The 18,945-nt window shown below is 36.5% G+C and overlaps 1 long non-coding RNA gene across 1 annotated transcript in view; it reads right to left on the bottom strand.

Annotated features, from left to right (window-relative positions):
* Positions 1 to 4,172: 4,172 nt before the first annotated feature.
* LOC112580643 overlaps positions 4,173 to 18,945 on the bottom strand; it is a 256,262-nt gene continuing 241,489 nt past the window's right edge. Inside the window, exon 3 of the long non-coding RNA XR_003104976.3 lies at positions 4,173 to 4,558. This is a non-coding gene — a long non-coding RNA (uncharacterized LOC112580643). The remainder of the gene's footprint in view (positions 4,559 to 18,945) is intronic.

The raw sequence follows: 18,945 nt of genomic DNA, 5'->3' as shown, positions 1-18,945 counted from the left end.
GAAATTAAAAGATGCTTACTCCTTAGAAGGAAAGTTATGACCAACCTAGATAGCACATTCAAAAGCAGAGACATTACTTTGCCAACAAAGGTCCGTCTAGTCAAGGCTATGGTTTTTCCAGCGGTCATGTATGGATGTGAGAGGTGGACTGTGAAGAAAGCTGAGCACCGAAGAATTGATGCTTTTGAACTGTGGTGTTGCAGAAGCCTCTTGAGAGTCCCTTGGACTGCAAGGAGATCCAACCAGTCCATTCTGAAGGAGATCAGTCCTGGGTGTTCTTTGGAAGGACTGAGGCTAAAACTGAAACTCCAATGCTTCGGCCACCTCATGCGGAGAGTTGACTCGTTGGAAAAGACTCTGATGCTGGGAGGGATTGGGGGCAGGAGGAGAAGGGGACGACAGAGGATGAGATGGCTGGATGGCATCACTGACTCGATGGACATGAGTCTGGGTGAATTCCGGGAGTTGGTGATGGACAGGGAGGCCTGGTGTGCTGCAGTTCATGGGGTCGCAAAGAGTTGGACATGACTGAGTGACTGAACTGACTGATCATTATTAACTTCAGTAAGAAACCTTTTCTGACTCCCACATCTATTCCCATTTCACCTGCTGTAGCTTTTACCCATACATTATTTCTCCCCATCATATTTTGAGCAATCACTTCTTATATCTCTCTTTCTCTTTGGATTTTAAGCTTCCTGATAGAAGACACTATTGTTGTTCAACTGCTAAGTTGAGTCCGACTCTTATGACCTCATGGATTGCAGCATGCCAGGCTTCCCTGACCTTCACTGTCTCCCAGATTTGGCTCAGATTCATGTCCATTGAGTCAGTGATGCTATCTAATGATGTCATCCTCTGCCGCCCCTTCTCCTTTTCCCTTCAATCTTTCCCAGCATTAGGGTCTTTTCCAGTGAGTCAGCTCTTCCCATCAGGTGACCAAAGTATTGGAGCTTCAGCTTCAGCCTCAGTCCTTCCAGTGAATATTCAGGCTTATTTTCCCTTAGGATTGATTGGTTTATTTTCCTTGCTGTCCAAAAACTCTTAAGTGTCTTTTTCAGCAGAACTATTCGAAAGCATCAATTCTTCAGGACTCAGCCTTCTTTATGGTCCAGCTTTCACATTTGTACATGACTACTGGGGCCTTTGTTGGCAAAGTGATGTCTCTGCTTTCTGTATCGGAAGTATCTGGCAGGTACCTAGCATCATCTGTGTTTTCTGAATGAACCATAAATAGACATGCAGAAAATAGTTTCCTAAACGCTTTCTAACTCTTCCCCATTTTTTTGGCTGTCAACCTAAAATTTCTTAATAATACTGAGTTCTTTACATCCCTTCCATCAAACATACCTAATTTTCCTTTATTGTATTAGTTTGTGGGGCAATGTAATTTAATAAAAAGTTGAAGAAAATGCATTTAACAGGCTGAGTTCTCTCTGAAATATATAATTGGGCCAAAACCAAAAGAAACAACAAAACTGACATGGTCTTCTGACCTGACCAAGATGAAAACCATTCAGGGTCCTGTAGGCCACAAAGTAAAAATGTGGCTCCAGCTCTCATACTTAGTTATGCACATTGACCAAAGTAAGTGGACTGGGAGCAATTTCCATTTCATTCTGTGCTGTATAAACATAGCATGAAGTTGTTACATTTTGTTTTATTGTTTGCCTGGAGAATTCGTTTTTCTGTTTTAATAATACATTGAGACGATTTGATGATGGATGGGGTTTCAGAACTCTTAATCAGCTTGCCATGATAACTAGGGTAAACTGAGCATGTGCAGATATAACATGAGGAGAAATGTCACTTAACAGTGAACCCGCTAATAGCACTTATATGCTTTCAAATTCTGTTTTATTAATTCTGCAAGATTTTCCATCCTCTTTTCCTGTTCTCTACTTTTTTATTCGTACTTCGTTCATTTGATTCTACTTTTGTGTGTTCATAACTGATTTCAACGCCTGTATTTAGAAATTCTGCTTTCATTTGAATAGGAATTTGCTATTCATTTTTAGTAAGGTCAAAGGAAAAAATATCTACAACTGAATTTGTGTGCTTGCCAAGTCAAAAAGTGAAATGAAATGTAGGGAAAGTATCCAAAATGAGAATGAAAAGAAATATACCAGTGCAGGGAATTAGAAGTGGCCTGGATTTTATCTGTCTGATATGATTTGTGTAATTTCTCCCTATTACCACTGTTTTCATCAGCCTGTGTATAATATATAATATATATATATGTATGTGTGTGTATATATATATGTTGCATAATTTGTTGTCAGAAAACTATGAAAGAATTTAAAGTATGCAGTAGAGAGCCAGGGGCTAAGTTCAGTTCTTACATTCATTTTCTGTCCTGGACAGTCAAGGGTTCCGATCACAGAACCTAGAGAGACCATTTATCCAGAGTATGATAATGGGGCATGGAGAGACAAAGCATAAAGGATAAAGAAGCAGAGTTCTGTCCCTGACCAGATGCAAACTTGGAAAGAAGCTCTGACAGTTTCTGCCAAAAGAGCAATACTGTAAGGAACAGGCATATTTCCAAATGGCCGAACAGCCAGCCCTGATCCAACTGCCATGTACCCACAACGCCCGTTAAACTTGGTGCCCAGCAGCATTGATCCTGCGCCCACTGTGATGTGCTGCAGCTCTGCTTCCAAAGAGCAGCATGATTATTTCAGACTCCTCTCCTACTAACCACTACCCTAATGAATTGTTCCTTTAACTGCCATGTAAGATTGTAAAAGAAATAACCAGCTTACTATAGAAAAAAGAAATATTAAAATTGCATCTTCAGGGTCATGGAAAAACCTCCCAAATCATAATCAAAGTTCCAAAACCAAAGTATAATTAGTTGAAGTGTTAGTGGAAAACATGTGTGTGTATAATAAAGTTCTTGTATGAAGGCTAGTGTCTTAGTACTGCACAATTGTTAAAACTCTCAGCTGTAGGAGATGACTCTATCTTGGTTGAATCAACATGCTCTTCTCACAAAAGCTTCCCAGATTTTGTGCATCACTGTATAGTCACTACCTATGACCAACACCAATTCATAACACACTTGACATTTCTTATATTTGTGCTGATAAATATTTTCATAAGTGTCATAGTATATCATATAGCCATTGTTCACTTTTGCAAACCTCATGCAGAATCTCCATTTATTAAACCTCTGTGGTTCTAAGCACAGTTACTCCCAATTTGACACATTCACAGCCAAAATGTATTGTGGTTCATTAATTTGCAATTGGTGTTGGGTAAGTGCTCTCAGTAACTTATTATCTGGACAGCATTGCTTTCTGAGTGGCATTCCAACTACTCGAAAGTAATTGATTATACTTAGTTCTTGGATAGTCCTCTAAAATAGCTTCCCAAATTAGCACTAAGATGTTATGTACACATCTCTGGGTCAATTAGGTATGGTTTGCTAAAGCATTTATTCAGTCAGATAATCATTTAAAAATCAGTTACTGAACACAGGTTTGTGGTGAGGCACTGAAAAAGACCTGTGGCTATGAAGATATAGCTTATTCACATTTCAACCTGATAAAGAAAGAGATAAATATGTCAACTAATGTGCATAACATATGATAGATACTGTAAAAGGGGATATAGCAGGAGAAAAGGGAAGTGGTCAGATCTACTTGGGAGTAGGGAATGGTCATTCTACAGCTCAAGAATTCCTGGCTCACCGCTAAAAGAATATCAAATGCAGCTAAAATATGTGCCATTAAACTAAAACTCTGAATATATTGACAAATGGACAAAATGGGATACTCATTGAGCTCTCCAGAATTTTACCCTTCTTTCTATCCAGAAATAAAAAGTGAATTCATAGCTCACAAAATGTATCAATCAAGAAAATAAGGAAAAATATTTGTTTCCTAGTGTCTCTTCTAGAAATTTGCAGTCTTCTCACGCTGGGTTGTGTTTTATCTCCTGTTAGAATATAGTAAAATCAATATATTCAGTGAATAGTAAATGGCTATACTCACTTCATAAGAAAGTCAATGAAATATACACATTTTGTACATTTTACCCATGAAATTATATTCAGGGGATTAATTTTTGTATATGTTGTTCTCCTTTGAAGATATTCTTTTAAAAAGCATATTTTCAAATTGTGTAATCAATATAAAATTTTTTAATATGCATTAAATATTCTCGGTGAAATACATCTTGGTACTACAGTCCCTCATCTTTTAATCCTTCAAACAAGTTCAAAATAAAATTGTAGTACTATACCATTAGTTTCAAATATTTTCTATAAAAAAGCTTTGATGATTTTCATGGTTTCAGATATGTAAATTCCATTTGTGGTATCTTTTTTTGTTTTCAAAGTAATCATCAATAGAAGTAAGTCATTCTTAGTTCATCAAACACGCAAAAACTTGTAACAGAACATTTGTTAACTGATTCATAGGATTCTCCAGGTAAGATTGATGTGATTACTTGTATAAAATCTCTTTAAAAAGCATGAAATTCTCTTTCATACGCTCATCTTCCTGAAGTTTATGGCGCTTGATCAGTTGGAATAGTTCATATTCTCCTTCCTCTAAAAAATAAAATCAATAAATAAATATTAGGTAGAATTTAAGACAGAACTTATCTTTATTGCAGACATTTTATAATCCAGTCTTAAGAATAAGGGTTTTGATCTATAGATGAGAATACCTAATGCATGGTCACTTGTTTAATAAGAGAAGGAACACAAGAATTATTTGACCTATATTGTCAAATGAAGTTCCTGAAACCATTAAATAATGCCTGAATTTTCATAGAAAACACAGAAAGCATTTGAAAGAATATAATCCCTCCTCATGCTTTCCATAGGACAACAACTATTCTTTTATCTACCAGAAAAAAAAGCATTAACAAAAAGCACCAATGAACTTTGGTGCTTTCTTTCAAAGAAAGAAAATTTTGATTACTATTACTTTCATAGCAGTGAAAACTATTATGGTGTAACAGTAAAAGTTAATGAGCAAATCACAACACATAAATACTCAAATTTTTGTAGATCTCTTTTATCCAGTAAATAAGTTAAAAACTAAATTATTTTCATAGAAATAATGGTTACAGATACTGCATAAAGTTACAACACCCATCAAATAAAAATGCTACCACTGACAACATACATGTTGTCATGTTTTGTGTTATGTATGTTGTATATGTTTTGTATACTTCTCAAGCTTAGAAAATGTTACCAAGACTGTGGGGAGAACAGGGTTGACACTGGGAGTGATCAAATTAAACAAAGCAAAACAAATAAGTAAACCTTGTTAGTCACAAAGGCAGTGGGAGCAGCAGGGACTGGACCAGAGGCAGCAAAAATGTGCTTTTTAAGCTCACCTCCTACTTCCCCACAGGAAGTATGCTGATTCTTGGTTCAGTTGGTTCCCACAAGAACTTGAAGAAGCCCTGATGACTTCTTTACTTTCCAGGAACTATTATAATAATATTTTTTAATCATTACAAAGCTTCCACCAAGATGCTCAGGGTACTATATTAACAATTAAAACATCATCATTATAAACAATAATAATTAAAAACACATAAGGAGCACAGCACAGAGCAGCCACAGAACACTGAGCACAAGTCATGTTGAAGAGAGAAGGGTCTTTTTGCAGTGCTCCTTATAATGCAATTTTGCATGGCCATTTTCTGAAGTTCAGAAGCAGTTCTAAAACGATCATCAATTTACCAACTGCAAAATGCCTACAGATTGATGTATGGAACATTGCTCTCATACATGGGAGAATCATCTAGTATCCATTGTCTCCTTTAAAATCAGAACTTTCAAAAAATAATGTAATGCCAATTAAAATGATGAAAGAACCCGCTGACAGTTTCTGACTGAATAGACAATGTTGTCAGGATTTTAATAATTCTGTCTCCTATTTTATGTTCCTCTGGTTGTGATGATTAGTAAGCTGCTTAACCCATTTATGGTTTTATTTCAGCATCTGTGAACAAGGAGTAGAATTGTGTCTGGCATTAGAGAAATTGCTTTAAGTTGTACAAACTAAAGATTCTATTTATCCACAAGTAATTCACATATCCCTCTCCACAAATCTGATGTTTAACCAGGGAATGCCAGCTCTCTGATTTAAAATATATATATTTCAAATTTTAAATTTATTTTAAAGAAATAATATCGGTGACATTTTCTTTAAGGAAATGCCAAATATCTATAGGAGATCCAACCAGTCCATTCTAAAGGAGATCAGCCCTGGGTGTTCTTTGCAGGGAATGATGCTAAAGCTGAAGCTCCAGTACTTTGGCCACCTCATGCGAAGAGTTGACTCATTGGAAAAGACTGATGCTGGGAGGGATTGGAGGCAGGAGGAAAAGGGGACGACAGAGGATGAGATGGCTGGATGGCATCAGTGACTCGATGGACGTGATTTTGAGTGAACTCCGGGAGTTGGTGATGGACAGGGAAGCCTGGCGTGCTGCGATTCATGGGGTCGCAAAGAGTTGGACACGACTGAGCGACTGAGCTGAACTGAACTGAAATATCTATGTATTTTTTAATAGAATAAAATTTCTATTGATGTTTTTTGTTCACATTATAAAGTGAGCAAAATACATGTTTAGCTTGATAAGGGGTTATAAAATGAGCATACCCATGTAACCCACCACTCATGAATAAATGGAACAATTCCAGCATCACAGAAATCTCCTTTCTGTCTGCTCAAGCTACTAACATTAGTTCTGAAAAGTAATTAGGAGGCTACCTTCTACATTCATCTCTCTACACTACCTGCTTTTGACCTGTTTGGAAACAGATCTCTACCATGCCTAGTCTTTTATGACTCTTCTTTTGCTCCATTATTTTTATGAAATTCATCCATAATGCTGTGCACAGCTCAGTGCCTCCACTGGAATTATTGTTTGCCATCACTTTGTGTGAATATGCCACAACTGATTTGGTCACACCAGAATTTAGGCTGTTCTTAAAAACATTCTTGTATATATCATCAAGCGCATGCAGGTTTTCATTTCTATTAGGTATACACCTAAGGTAGAATTGCTGGGTCACAGAATTTGTGCACCCAAATATTCTGCTTTAGTAGACGTTTCTATTCAGCTTTCCCAAGTGCCTGGCTCGTTTTACAAAACCACCACCTGAATGGAAGAGTTCTAGATGCTCAATATCCTCCTCATCAACAATCTTCATTTTCAGCTTCTAAAATTTTTAGCTTCATTTTAAGTTAATTCATTTGGTTTCATTTTTCATATCACCTCATTAGAGTTTAATTTGAATTTCTGATGACAAATGATGTTGAGCAATTTAGTATATGCATATTGGACATCTGAATGTCTTCTTTTGCAAAATACCTGACTTATCTGAATTTTTCTTAATGATTTTAAGAAACTCTTTGCATACTCCTGATATGAGTCCTTTTTTAGTATTATCAACATATTATTCCACTCTGGTTTGTCTTTTCTTTTTCTTACCAGTAACTTTAAATAAACATAAGCAATCAGCTTTAATAAAGTTCACTCTAGAAGTCTTACTTTTATAGCAAAGGGTTTTGGTAGCCAACTCAAAAAGTATTTACCAACTCCCAAATTATAGACCTTCTCCTTTGTTAACTTTCAGAAGACATATGGTTTTACCTTTCCATTTATATGTATAGTTGATAGAGACATGATTTCTTTTTTATTTGAAGCCTCAGTATAAATTTTTATTTCCCATATGATGCCCAGTTGACCAAGAACCATTTACTGAAAAGAACACCTTTTTCCCACTGTACTGTGGAACTTTATTATAATTCAAGTAACTGTAATGAGGCCCTTTCTCTGTGTTGCTTTATTTTCCTATTTTTACTTCTTTAAATTTTGAATAAATTATTGGAGTTTTATAAGTCTAAATATTTAGCAATGTCAGATAGCCTACTTTATTATTTTTCACAACTGTCATTTATGTTCTTAGTCCTTTGGTTTCCCATGTATAATTTAGATTCAGCTTGTCAGTTTCAACCAAAACTTGATGAGATTTTTGATTGGAATTCCATTAAATGTATAGGTCAATTAGGGTATACTTGATATTATTACAGTATTGAACCTTGCAAACCGTGGATATAGTACCTCTCTCAATTTATTAAGTTTTCTCTAATTTCACTCATGTCTAGTAGTTTTTTTGTAGAGAGTTTGCATGCATGCTAAGTTGCATCAGTCATATCAGACTTTGTTCAACCCTTTGGACTATGGCCCGACAGGTTCCTCTGTCCATGGGATTCTCCAGGCAGGAATACTGGAATGGGTTGCCATACCCTCCCACAGGGGATCTTCTCGACCCATGGATTAAACCCAATTCCCTCATGTATCCTGCACTGGCAGGTGGAATCTTTACCACTAGCACCACCTGGGTCTTATGTCAAATTTATTCCTGAGTATTTGATGTATTTTAAAGGTATTTTATTTATTTAACTTATATGCAGCGTACATCATGTGAAATGCTGAGTTGGATAAAGCACAAGCTGGAATCAACATTGGCAGGAGAAATATCAATAATCTCAGGTATGCAGATGACAATACCCTTATGGCAGAAAGTAATGAAGAACTAAAGAACCTCTTGATGAAAGTGAAAGAGGAGAGTGAAAAAGTTGACATAAAACTCAGCAGTCAAAACTAACATCATGGCATCTGGTCCCATCACTTCATGGCAAATACATGCGGAAACAATGGAAAGAGTGACAGACTTTATTTTCTTGGGCTCCAAAATCACTGCAGATGGTGATTGCAGCCATGAAGTTAAAAGAAGCTTTGTCCTTAGAAGAAAAGCTATGACCAACCTAGACAGCATATTAAAAAGCAGAGATATTACTTTGCCAATGAAGGTCTGTCTAGTCAAAGCTATGGTTTTTCCAATAGTCATGTATGAATGTGAGAGTTGGACTATAAAGAAAGCTGAGTGCTGAAGAATTAATGCTTTTATTTTATTTTTTTTTAGCGTCATTCCATTATTTTTTTTTAATTTTTTTAAACTTTACATAATTGTATTAGTTTTGCCAAATATCAAAATGAATCCGCCACAGGTATACATGTGTTCCCCATCCTGAACCCTCCTCCCTCCTTCCTCCCCATACCCTCCCTCTGGGTCATCCCAGTGCACCAGCCCCAGGCATCCAGTATCATGCATCGAACCTGGACTGGCAACTCGTTTCATACATGATATTTTACATGTTTCAATGCCATTCTCCCAAATCTTTCCACCCTCTCCCTCTCCCACAGAGTCCATAAGACTGTTCTATACATCAGTGTCTCTTTTGCTGTCTCATACACAGGGTTATTGTTACCATCTTTCTAAATTCCATATATATGCGTTAGTATACTGTATTGGTGTTTTTCTTTCTGGCTTACTTCACTCTGTATAATAGGCTCCAGTTTCATCCACCTCATCAGTTCTAATGAGAATTAATGCTTTTAAACTGTGGTGTTAGAGAAGACTCTTGAGAGTCCCTTGGACTACAAGGAGATCAAACCAGTACATCCTAAAGTCCTGAATATTCATTGAAAGGGCTGATTTTGAAGCTGAAACTCCAGTACTTTGGCCACCTGATACAAAGAACTGACTCACTAAAAAAAAACCCTGATGCTGGGAAAGATTGAAGGCAGAAGGAGAAGGAGATGACAGAAGATGAGATGGTTGGATGGCATCACTGACTCAATAGACATGAGTTTGAGTAAGCTCTGGGAGTTGGTGATGGACAGGGAGGCCTGGCGTGCTGCAGTCCATGGGGTCACAAAGAGTCAGACATAACTGAGCGACTGAACTGAACTGAACTGAAAGGTATTTTAGAAGTTATAAGTATACCACTAATATTATCCAAATTTTCTTGTCTTTGGAAATAAATTTAATGTCTAAGTTAATACTGTATACAAAGTACTGGAGTTTCAGCTTTAGCATCATTCCTTCCAAAGAAATCCCAGGGCTGATCTCCTGTTTTTGTTTTTGTTTTTTTTTTTTTTTTAAACTTTACATAACTGTATTAGTTTTGCCAAATATCAAAATGAATCCGCCACAGGTATACATGTGTTCCCCATCCTGAGCCCTCCTCCCTCCTCCCTCCCCATTCCATCCCTCTGGGTCGTCCCAGTGCACCAGCCCCAAGCATCCAGTATCATGCATCGAACCTGGACTGGCAACTCGTTTCATACATGATATTTTATGTGTTTCAATGCCATTCTCCCAAATCTTCCCACCCTCTCCCAAGGCACTCTTAAAAGTCTTCTCCAGAACCACAGTTTGAAAGTATTAATTCTTCGGTGCTCAGCCTTGTTTATGGTCCAACTCTCACATCTGTACATAACTACTGAGAAAACCATAGTTGTGACTATACAGACCTTTGTCATCAGAGTGATGTCTCTGCTTTTTAATACACTATGTTTGTCATGGCTTTCCTTCCAAGGAGCAAGCATCTCTTAATTTCATGGCTACAATCACCATCCTCAATGATTTTGGAGTCCAAGAAAAGAAAATCTGTCAACCATGCCACTTTCCCCCCCCTTCTATTTGCAAAGAAGTGATGAGACTGGATGCCGTGATCTTCATTTTTTTTTGAATGTTGAAATTTTAGCCAACTTTTTCACCCTCCTCTTTCACCCTTATCTAGAGGCTGTTTAGTTCTTCACTTTCTACCATTACAGTGGTATCATCTGCATATCTGAGGTTGCTTATATTTCTCCTGGTAATATTGATTTCAGTTTTTGATTCATCAAGCCTGGCATTTCACATGATGTACTCTGCATATAAGTTAAATGAGCAGAGTGACAATATACAGCCTTGTCATACTCCTTCTCAAGTTTTGAAATAGTCATTCCATGTCCAGTTATAACTGTTTTTTTTTTTTGTTTTGTTTTTTGTTTTTTGACCTGCATACAAGTTTCTCTGGAGACAGGTAAGGTGATTTGGTGTTCCCATCTCTTTAAGAGTTTTCCACAGTGTTTTGTGATCCACACATCAAAGGCTTTAGTGTTGACAATAGAGCAGAATTAGATGTTTTTTTCTGGAATTCTTTTGCTTTCTCTATGATCCAATGAATGTGGGCAATTTGATCTCTGATACCTCTGCCTTTTCTAAACCCTACTTGCACATTGGAAGTTCTAGGATCACACACTGCTGAGGCCTAGCTTGAAGGATTTTGAGCATAACCTTACTAGCATGTGAAATGAGTGCAATTGTATGCTAGTTTGAATATTCTTTGGCAATTTCCTTCTTTGGGATTTGAATGAAAACGCATTTTCCAGTCTCATGGTTACTGCTGAGTTTTCCAAATTTGCTGATATATTGTGTGCAGCACTTTAAAAACATCATCTTTTAGGATTTGAAATAGCTCAGCTGGAATTTCATCACCTCCACTAGCTTCCTAAGGCCCACTTTACTTCACACTCCAGGATATTTGGCTCTAGGTGAGTGATGACACCATCATGGCTACAGGTCATTATGACCTATTTTAAATAGCTCGTCTGTGAATTTAAAAGACTAGAGATCACTTCAAGAAAACTGGATATATCAAGGGAACATTTCATGCAAGAATGTGTATGATAAAGGACAGAAATGACAAGAACCTAAAGAAAAAAAAAAAAAAAGAGTGCCTTGGACAGCAAAGAGATCAAACCAGTCGATCCTAAAGGAAATTAACCCTGAATATTCATTGGAAGGACTGATGCTGAAGCTCCAATAGTTTCACCTCCTGATGCGAAGAGCTGACTCATTGGAAAAGACTCTGATTCTGGGAAAGATTGAAGGCAAAGAATAAGAGGGAAGCTGTGGATGAGGCCATTTAGATAGCATCACTGACTCAATGGACATGAATTTGAGCAAATTTTGGCAGATAGTGGAGGACAGAGGAGCCTGGTGTGCTTCAGTCCATGGGATCACAAAGAATCAGATACAAGTTAATGACAGTACAACAATACATACAAACATAAATATATATCTATATATGTATATGTATATATATGTGTATGTGTATTTATACGCACACATCTGTAAATACATATACACAGATATATATAACACATATTGAAAGTGGAAGTGTAGTTGCTCGGTCGTGTCTGACTCTTTGCGATCCCATGGGCTACTAGCCCATTAGGCTCCTCTGTCTATGGATTTCTCTAGGCAGAAATACTGGAGTGGATTGCCATTTCCTTCTCTAAGGGATCTTCCTGACCCAGGGATCGAACCAGAGTCTCCCTCATTGCAGGCAGATTCTTTACCATCTTAGCCACTTACGGAAGTGACATAACACATATTACCCAGAGTCTAAAAGAAATTTTTTGAAATAATGTATATTTCAGTTTTCAACAAAAAATTTTGAATAAGTTGTATATGTGAAGTACTTTTAAACATACATTTAATAATATGTTAATGTTTTGAGGACATAGGTTAGTTTTTAATATATTCTGTCATTAAGTACTCTGTAATGTCTCCAATCCTCTTTTCTTGGCCCATTTAGAATCTTTTGTTATTTTCAATATTACATCTTCAATGAACACTATTTTATAAAAAGGCTGTCAATGTGACCTCAATTTGCCATGGGTTAATTTTCTAGAAGCAGAATAACTAGATAATATGTGTTTCTCCATTGCCAAATTACCTTCTAAAAGTTTGTAAAATAATTTATTATGCATGTTAAAAAAAAATACTGTATACAGAAACATTGCTGAATTTACCAATTATTTTTATTCATTTTTTTTAATTTTATCATATGCAAACAGTGGCAATTTTTTTCTTCTCTTCTAATTCTTTTGCATTTATTAACCCATTGCACTGGCAAAGATCTCTAGAAAAAAATGATGATTGGGGGGTGATAGTGATATTCTTATCTCATTTGTCTCAAAGGGCAGCTTTTGATACTTAATCTTTAAACAGAAAGTTTCCTAGAGATTTTGTTGATATCTTTTATTAAGTTGAGGAAGTTCCCTTCAATTTCCAGCTGTTAAGAGTTGTTATTGTGAAAAGTTGTTGTACTTTATTAAATACCTTTTCTGCATCTATTTAACGTCCATGTATTTTTCTCCTTAATCCTGGTAATATGGGTAATTACACGGATTGACTTTTGAATGTTAATCTCATGTTGAATTCCCAGAATGAATATGCCAAATAATTTTCTGTGAGATTTTCAAATAAGAGAAAAAAATGTCTCATTACAAAATTAACTTGGCCTTTAAAAATCTATCTTTTCAACAATAGCACACACATGACTTAGCACACATGTGCTCTTGTGGGGCTTCCCAGGGGTGCTAGTGATAAAGAACCCTCCTGTCAAAGCAGGAGACTGAAGAGATGTAGATTCAATCCCTAAAGATCCCCTGAAGGAGGGCATGGCAGCCCACTCCAGTACTCTTGCCTGGAGAATCCCATGGGCAGAGGAGCCTGGTGGGCTACAGCCTACAGAGTCCCAAAGAGTTGGACATGACAGAAGTGACTTGAGTAGAGCATGCATGCATACTTTTGTAATGATCTGGATAATCCACATTTTCTTTGTCCATTTCAGCTTCTATAACCTAGAAACTAGTTTATAAATATCTTAATATAGGAATAAATATTAACTATTGTATATTTACTTTATCATAGGAAAATGGATTACTCTTAAAACCAATGAATTTAAAAAGAAACATTGCTCTAATAACTGGCTTTAAATTATACACATGGCTTTTGTAAAAACCTGTGGCGGATTCATTTTGATATTTGGCAAATCTAATACAGTTATGTTAAGTTTAAAAATAAAATAAATTAAAAAAAAAAATAAAAAAAAAAATCAATTCTGATGTCCATTTTAAAAAACTGATGAAGGCCTTTAGAAAACTAGTCAAATTCCTTTGAGCTTTCTCAGATTTCAGACTAGCAACTATAATTCAGTAGCTTCTTCCAACCTTTCTTACACTTCTAGATGGCAAGTTTCATGCAAACAAGAACACATGATTTATGAAAAGTCCATATAAAATTTTGAAATTTACACAAATGTGTATTAGCTTAATCCCTTTAAAAACATGTATTTCCTTCTATTTACCTTCAACACTTGGAAATGAAAATGCTAGGTACTAAGTGCCATAGTACAGAAGTATTGGAGGGAAAAAAATGGTTAAATTACATAAAAGGAGCAATAACTAATTAAATGAAGTGACTGAAAGAATTTAAAAGCAAGCCATCCAGAATTTAGATTTGCCCCACCCTTTAGGGGAGGCAATTAATAGCCAGTATTTGGAACTCCCAATAATGTTTCATGTTCAAGTAGAAAAATGTGGAAACTATGCTAAGATGTTATTCTGAGAAGCAGCTGCAGCCCATTTTAGAAGTACACACAGGTAGGAATTCCATCAATGTGGCCAAATTTAGCATAAAACCACAGCACTTGGAAAAAAAATCTAACAGTCGGGGTTTGGGATCTCATCTTCACTAAGAAGATAGGTTTGTTGTAATAAGTTCATATAATTAGCTCAGCTAAAACTCTTTTATCTCTCTGTAGTAAAACATGTGGAGAAGGCAATGGCACCCCACTCCAGTACTCTTGCCTGGAAAATCCCATGGACAGAGGAGCCTGGTAGGCTGCAGTCCATGGGGTCGCTGGGAGTCAGACACGACTGAGCGACTTCACTTTCACTTTTCACTCTCATGCACTGGAGAAGGAAATGGCAACCCACTCCAGTGTTCTTGCCTGGAGAATCCCAGGGACGGGGGAGCCTGGTGGGCTGCCGTCTATGGGGTCGCACAGAGTCGGACACGACTGAAGCGACTTAGCAGCAGCAGCAGCAGTAAAATATGTACTTTGCTCTGTCTTCAGTCATGGAAGTCTACTAGCATAAACCATTTTATCTAATTTATGAGAATGTTTAATCAAATAGAGTTTTAAATTATTATTGTACCATTCATACAGTGTCTGAGGATCATCTAACGTTGTGAATTCCTACCAAGTATCACTGTGCCTGCCATATCCTATACAGGCAATCACAAACTCTTGACAAACCTAGACAGTAAAAAGCAGAGACACCGCTTTGCTGACAAAGGTCCATATAGTCAAAGCTAGGGTTTTACCAGTCGTCATGTACAGATGTGAGAGTTGCACCATAAAGAAGGCTGAGCCCAAAAGAATTGAAGATTTTGAATTGTGGAAGACTCTTTAGATGTCCAAGAGTCCCTTGGACATCAAAGAGATCAAACCAGTCAATCCTAAAGGAAATCAACCCTGAATACTCATTGGAAGGACTGATGCTGAAGCCGAAGCTCCAATACTTTGGTCACCTGATGCAAAGCACTAACTCGTTGGAGAAAACCCTGACATCTGGAAAGCTTGAGGGCAAGAGGAGAAGGGAATGACAGAGTATGAGATAGGTGGATGGCGTTATTGACTCAATGGACATGAATTTGAGCGAACTCTGAGAGATAGCGAAGGACAGCCTGGTGTCCAGCAGTCCATGGGGTTGCAGAGTCGGACACAGCTGAGAAACTGAACAACATCATGATAAACAAATGTTTGATTAAAGAATTGAACAATTCAGTTTTCAAATTTTATCTTTCAAAGGTCTTGTTGTGAATATTCCATGGATCAAATTCATTACTTTATATGAGGAGGAAAAAAAATCTCATGTCTTTACTAGTACCTCTCACATTTTACTATTAACTTTCAGGCAGTCTTCGAGTTTGGTATCCATGTTTGAAGCTATGTTACTTTAAAAAGAATACATTTGAGTCAGTTCTAATGAGGTGGATGAAACTGGAACCTATTATACAGAGTGAAGTAAGCCAGAAAGAAAAACACCAATACAGTATACTAATGCATATATATGGAATTTAGAAAGATGGTAACAATAACCCTGTGTACGAGACAGCAAAAGAGACACTGATGTATAGATCAGTCTTATGGACTCTGTGGGAGAGGGAGAGGGTGGGGAGAATTGGGAGAATGGCATTGAAACATGTATAATATCATATATGAAACAAGTCGCCAGTCCAGGTTCGATGCACGATACTGGATGCTTGGGGCTGGTGCACTGGGACGACCCAGAGGGAGGGTATGGGGAGGGAGGAGGGTTCAGGATGGGGAACACATGTATAACTGGCAGATTCATTTCGATATTTGGCAAAACTAATACAATATTGTAAAGTTTAAAAATAAAATAAAATTTAAAAAAAAATGAAAGTAAAGCTTTCCACATACTCTGAAGATAAAACATTACTAAGATTCAAAAATTAGAATCTTTTCCAAAAGAGAAATCACATGTTTGGGGGGGTATTACTTTACTCCTATTGGCCTTACTAATTTTCCATTCAAATTTGATTTTTTTGTGGTACTTCTTATTCTACCCATGCAATTTCTGGTGGGACATTTTAAGAAAAAGGTTTCTTCCAAAAGTTGAAGAGGCTTACTTTTTATAATTCCACTTTCTGTAATAGCTTTATATTGTACTTTCAGAAATATCTTGATAAATAAAAATGATTAATTTCATAGTTTTATTTATTGATTAATCATGGGCATCCTTTAACTATCTTCATGTTATATTTACTGATATCAAATTGCTTTCCTCAGACAGTATAAAGCAAAAATGGCCAGAGTTCAAGCACTTTAAATAAAATTTAAAGGACTATGACATCACCTCAAAAGAGCAAAAATGGTTCGTATCCAATAGGGCAGGATTGCCACCGTCATCTTCACAGTTCAGTTTGACTCCCTGTCAACCCTTCATACACCTCAGCCTTTTTGTTTTCTTCAATTATTAATTTAAACAATGAAAGAGGGGAAGAAACTTTAGCCACTTCTACAAGAAAAGCATAAAAGTCTTCTAGGCCAGATTTTATTGTTCTTCACACATTTCTATTGACTTGGTTAACAGCCTTGGACTATGGAGTGAGAATGCAGAATCTTGCTGGGAATTCTAAATTCTCTCAACAGCAAAGGGAAAAGTTTATATGTAAAATTATTTATTAACTGCATGGAATCATCTAAAAATCACCATGTCACATTCATAATTCAGTTCAGAAATTTACAGTTAGAGACAGGGAGCACTAACATTTGAGAATCACACAAAGCATTTCATTGGGTGTTCACTGTTTGTACACAAAAAAGAAGGAGGTACTTCTAGAAAAGACAAAATTTTGCTACTTCTCACCCTGAAAGGAAAAATATTCTTAATCATATCTAGCACTACATTTGAATGAAATGCATCATGTTATTACATTTGAAGCTTTTTTTTTAAATGTTAGCTTGATGACATTTTCAGTCTTCCTATTTTTCTAGAAAGTTAGCAATCTAGAAACAGACACTGATGTATAGAACAGTCTTATGGATTCTGTGGGAGAGGGAGAGGGTGGGAAGATTTGGGAGAATGGCATTGAAACATGTAAAATATCATGTATGAAATGAGTTGCCAGTCCAGGTTCAATGCATGATACTGGATGCTTGGGGCTGGTGCACTGGGACGACCCAGAGGGATGGTATGGGGAGGGAGGAGGGAGGAGGGTTCAGGATGGGGAACACATGTATACCTGTGGCGGATTCATTTTGATATTTGGCAAAACTAATACAATTTTGTAAAGTTTAAAAATAAAATAAAATTTAAAAAATAAATAAATAAATAAAAGGTAAAAAAAAAAGAAACAAATATGAAGAATCATGAACTTAAATATTAATGTCTATATGTTTAATCCTACCATTATAAATATTAGTTTATAAAAATACATTCCAAAGTAGATTGGTATTTTTTTGAAAAATGAAATAAATTATCCTCAAAAAATTTAGAAGTGGTTAATGAACATCATTTCACAGTATCCAGAAATAATCACACTTATACATATGCCTAAATATATAATGACATTGTACTATCATTTCATATATATATATATATATAGGATTCCCTCATAGTTCACTCAGTAAAGAATCTGCCTGCAATGCAGGAGACCCAGGTTCAATCCCTGGGTCGGGAAGATCCCCTGGAGAAGGAAATGGCAACCCAATCCAGTATTCCTGCCTATAGAGTCTCATAGACAGAGAAGCCTGGCGGGCTACAGTCCATGGGGTCACGAGAGTCCGACGCAACTTAATGACTAAACTATTATCATTTTGTTATCAGTATTTTCACCTTAATGCAATGGTTTTTTTACTAGAAAACTTTATATTTTCTAAAAAGAAAATGTTTCCTGCTTTGCAATATACATCCTTTGAACAAGTTCAATATTCATTTAAGGTGAATCTATTGAATACATATGTCCCTTTTGATTTACCTGTTACTCTTAATTTCAGTTAAAAACTCTATTTCTTATGCTCTTGTATCCTTTTAACATAGTTCACATAGTTTCACATAATTACAGGTTGTTACAGGCTGTAACTCTTCCCTTTTATTTACCTGGCACCTAGTAGGTGTTCAGTACATTTTTAAAAATGTTTAAATACTCCATCTCAGAGACTCAGAATATTGACTTTCTAATATTCCTAAACCAATATGTAGGTCACGAAGCAACAGTTAGAACTGGACATGGAACAACAGACTGGTTCCAAATAGGAAAAGGAGTACGGCAAGGCTGTATCTTGTCACCCTGCTTATTTAACTTATATGCAGAGTACATCATGAGAAACGCTGGGCTGGAAGAAGCACAAGCTGGATTCAAGATTGATGGGAGAAATATCAATAACCTCAGATATGCAGATGACACCACCCTTATGGCAGAAAGTGAAGAGGAACTAAAGAGCCTCTTGATGAAGGTGAAAGAGGAGAGTGAAAAAGTTGACTTAAAGCTCAACATTCAGAAAACAAAGATCATGGCATCTGGTCACATCACTTCATGGCAAATAGATGGGGAAACAGTGGAAACAGTGTCAGACTTTATTTTGGGGGGCTCCAAAATCACTGCAGATGGTGATTGCAGCCATGAAATTAAAAGACACTTACTCCTTGGAAGGAAAGTTATGACCAACCTAGATAGCATATTCAAAA

The sequence above is a fragment of the Bubalus bubalis genome, chromosome 19, assembly GCF_019923935.1.
Source record: "Bubalus bubalis isolate 160015118507 breed Murrah chromosome 19, NDDB_SH_1, whole genome shotgun sequence".
Lineage (NCBI taxonomy): Eukaryota > Metazoa > Chordata > Mammalia > Artiodactyla > Bovidae > Bubalus > Bubalus bubalis.
The sequence above is the reverse complement of the archived record's forward strand: the minus strand, read 5'-3'. Positions and strand labels throughout refer to the sequence as shown.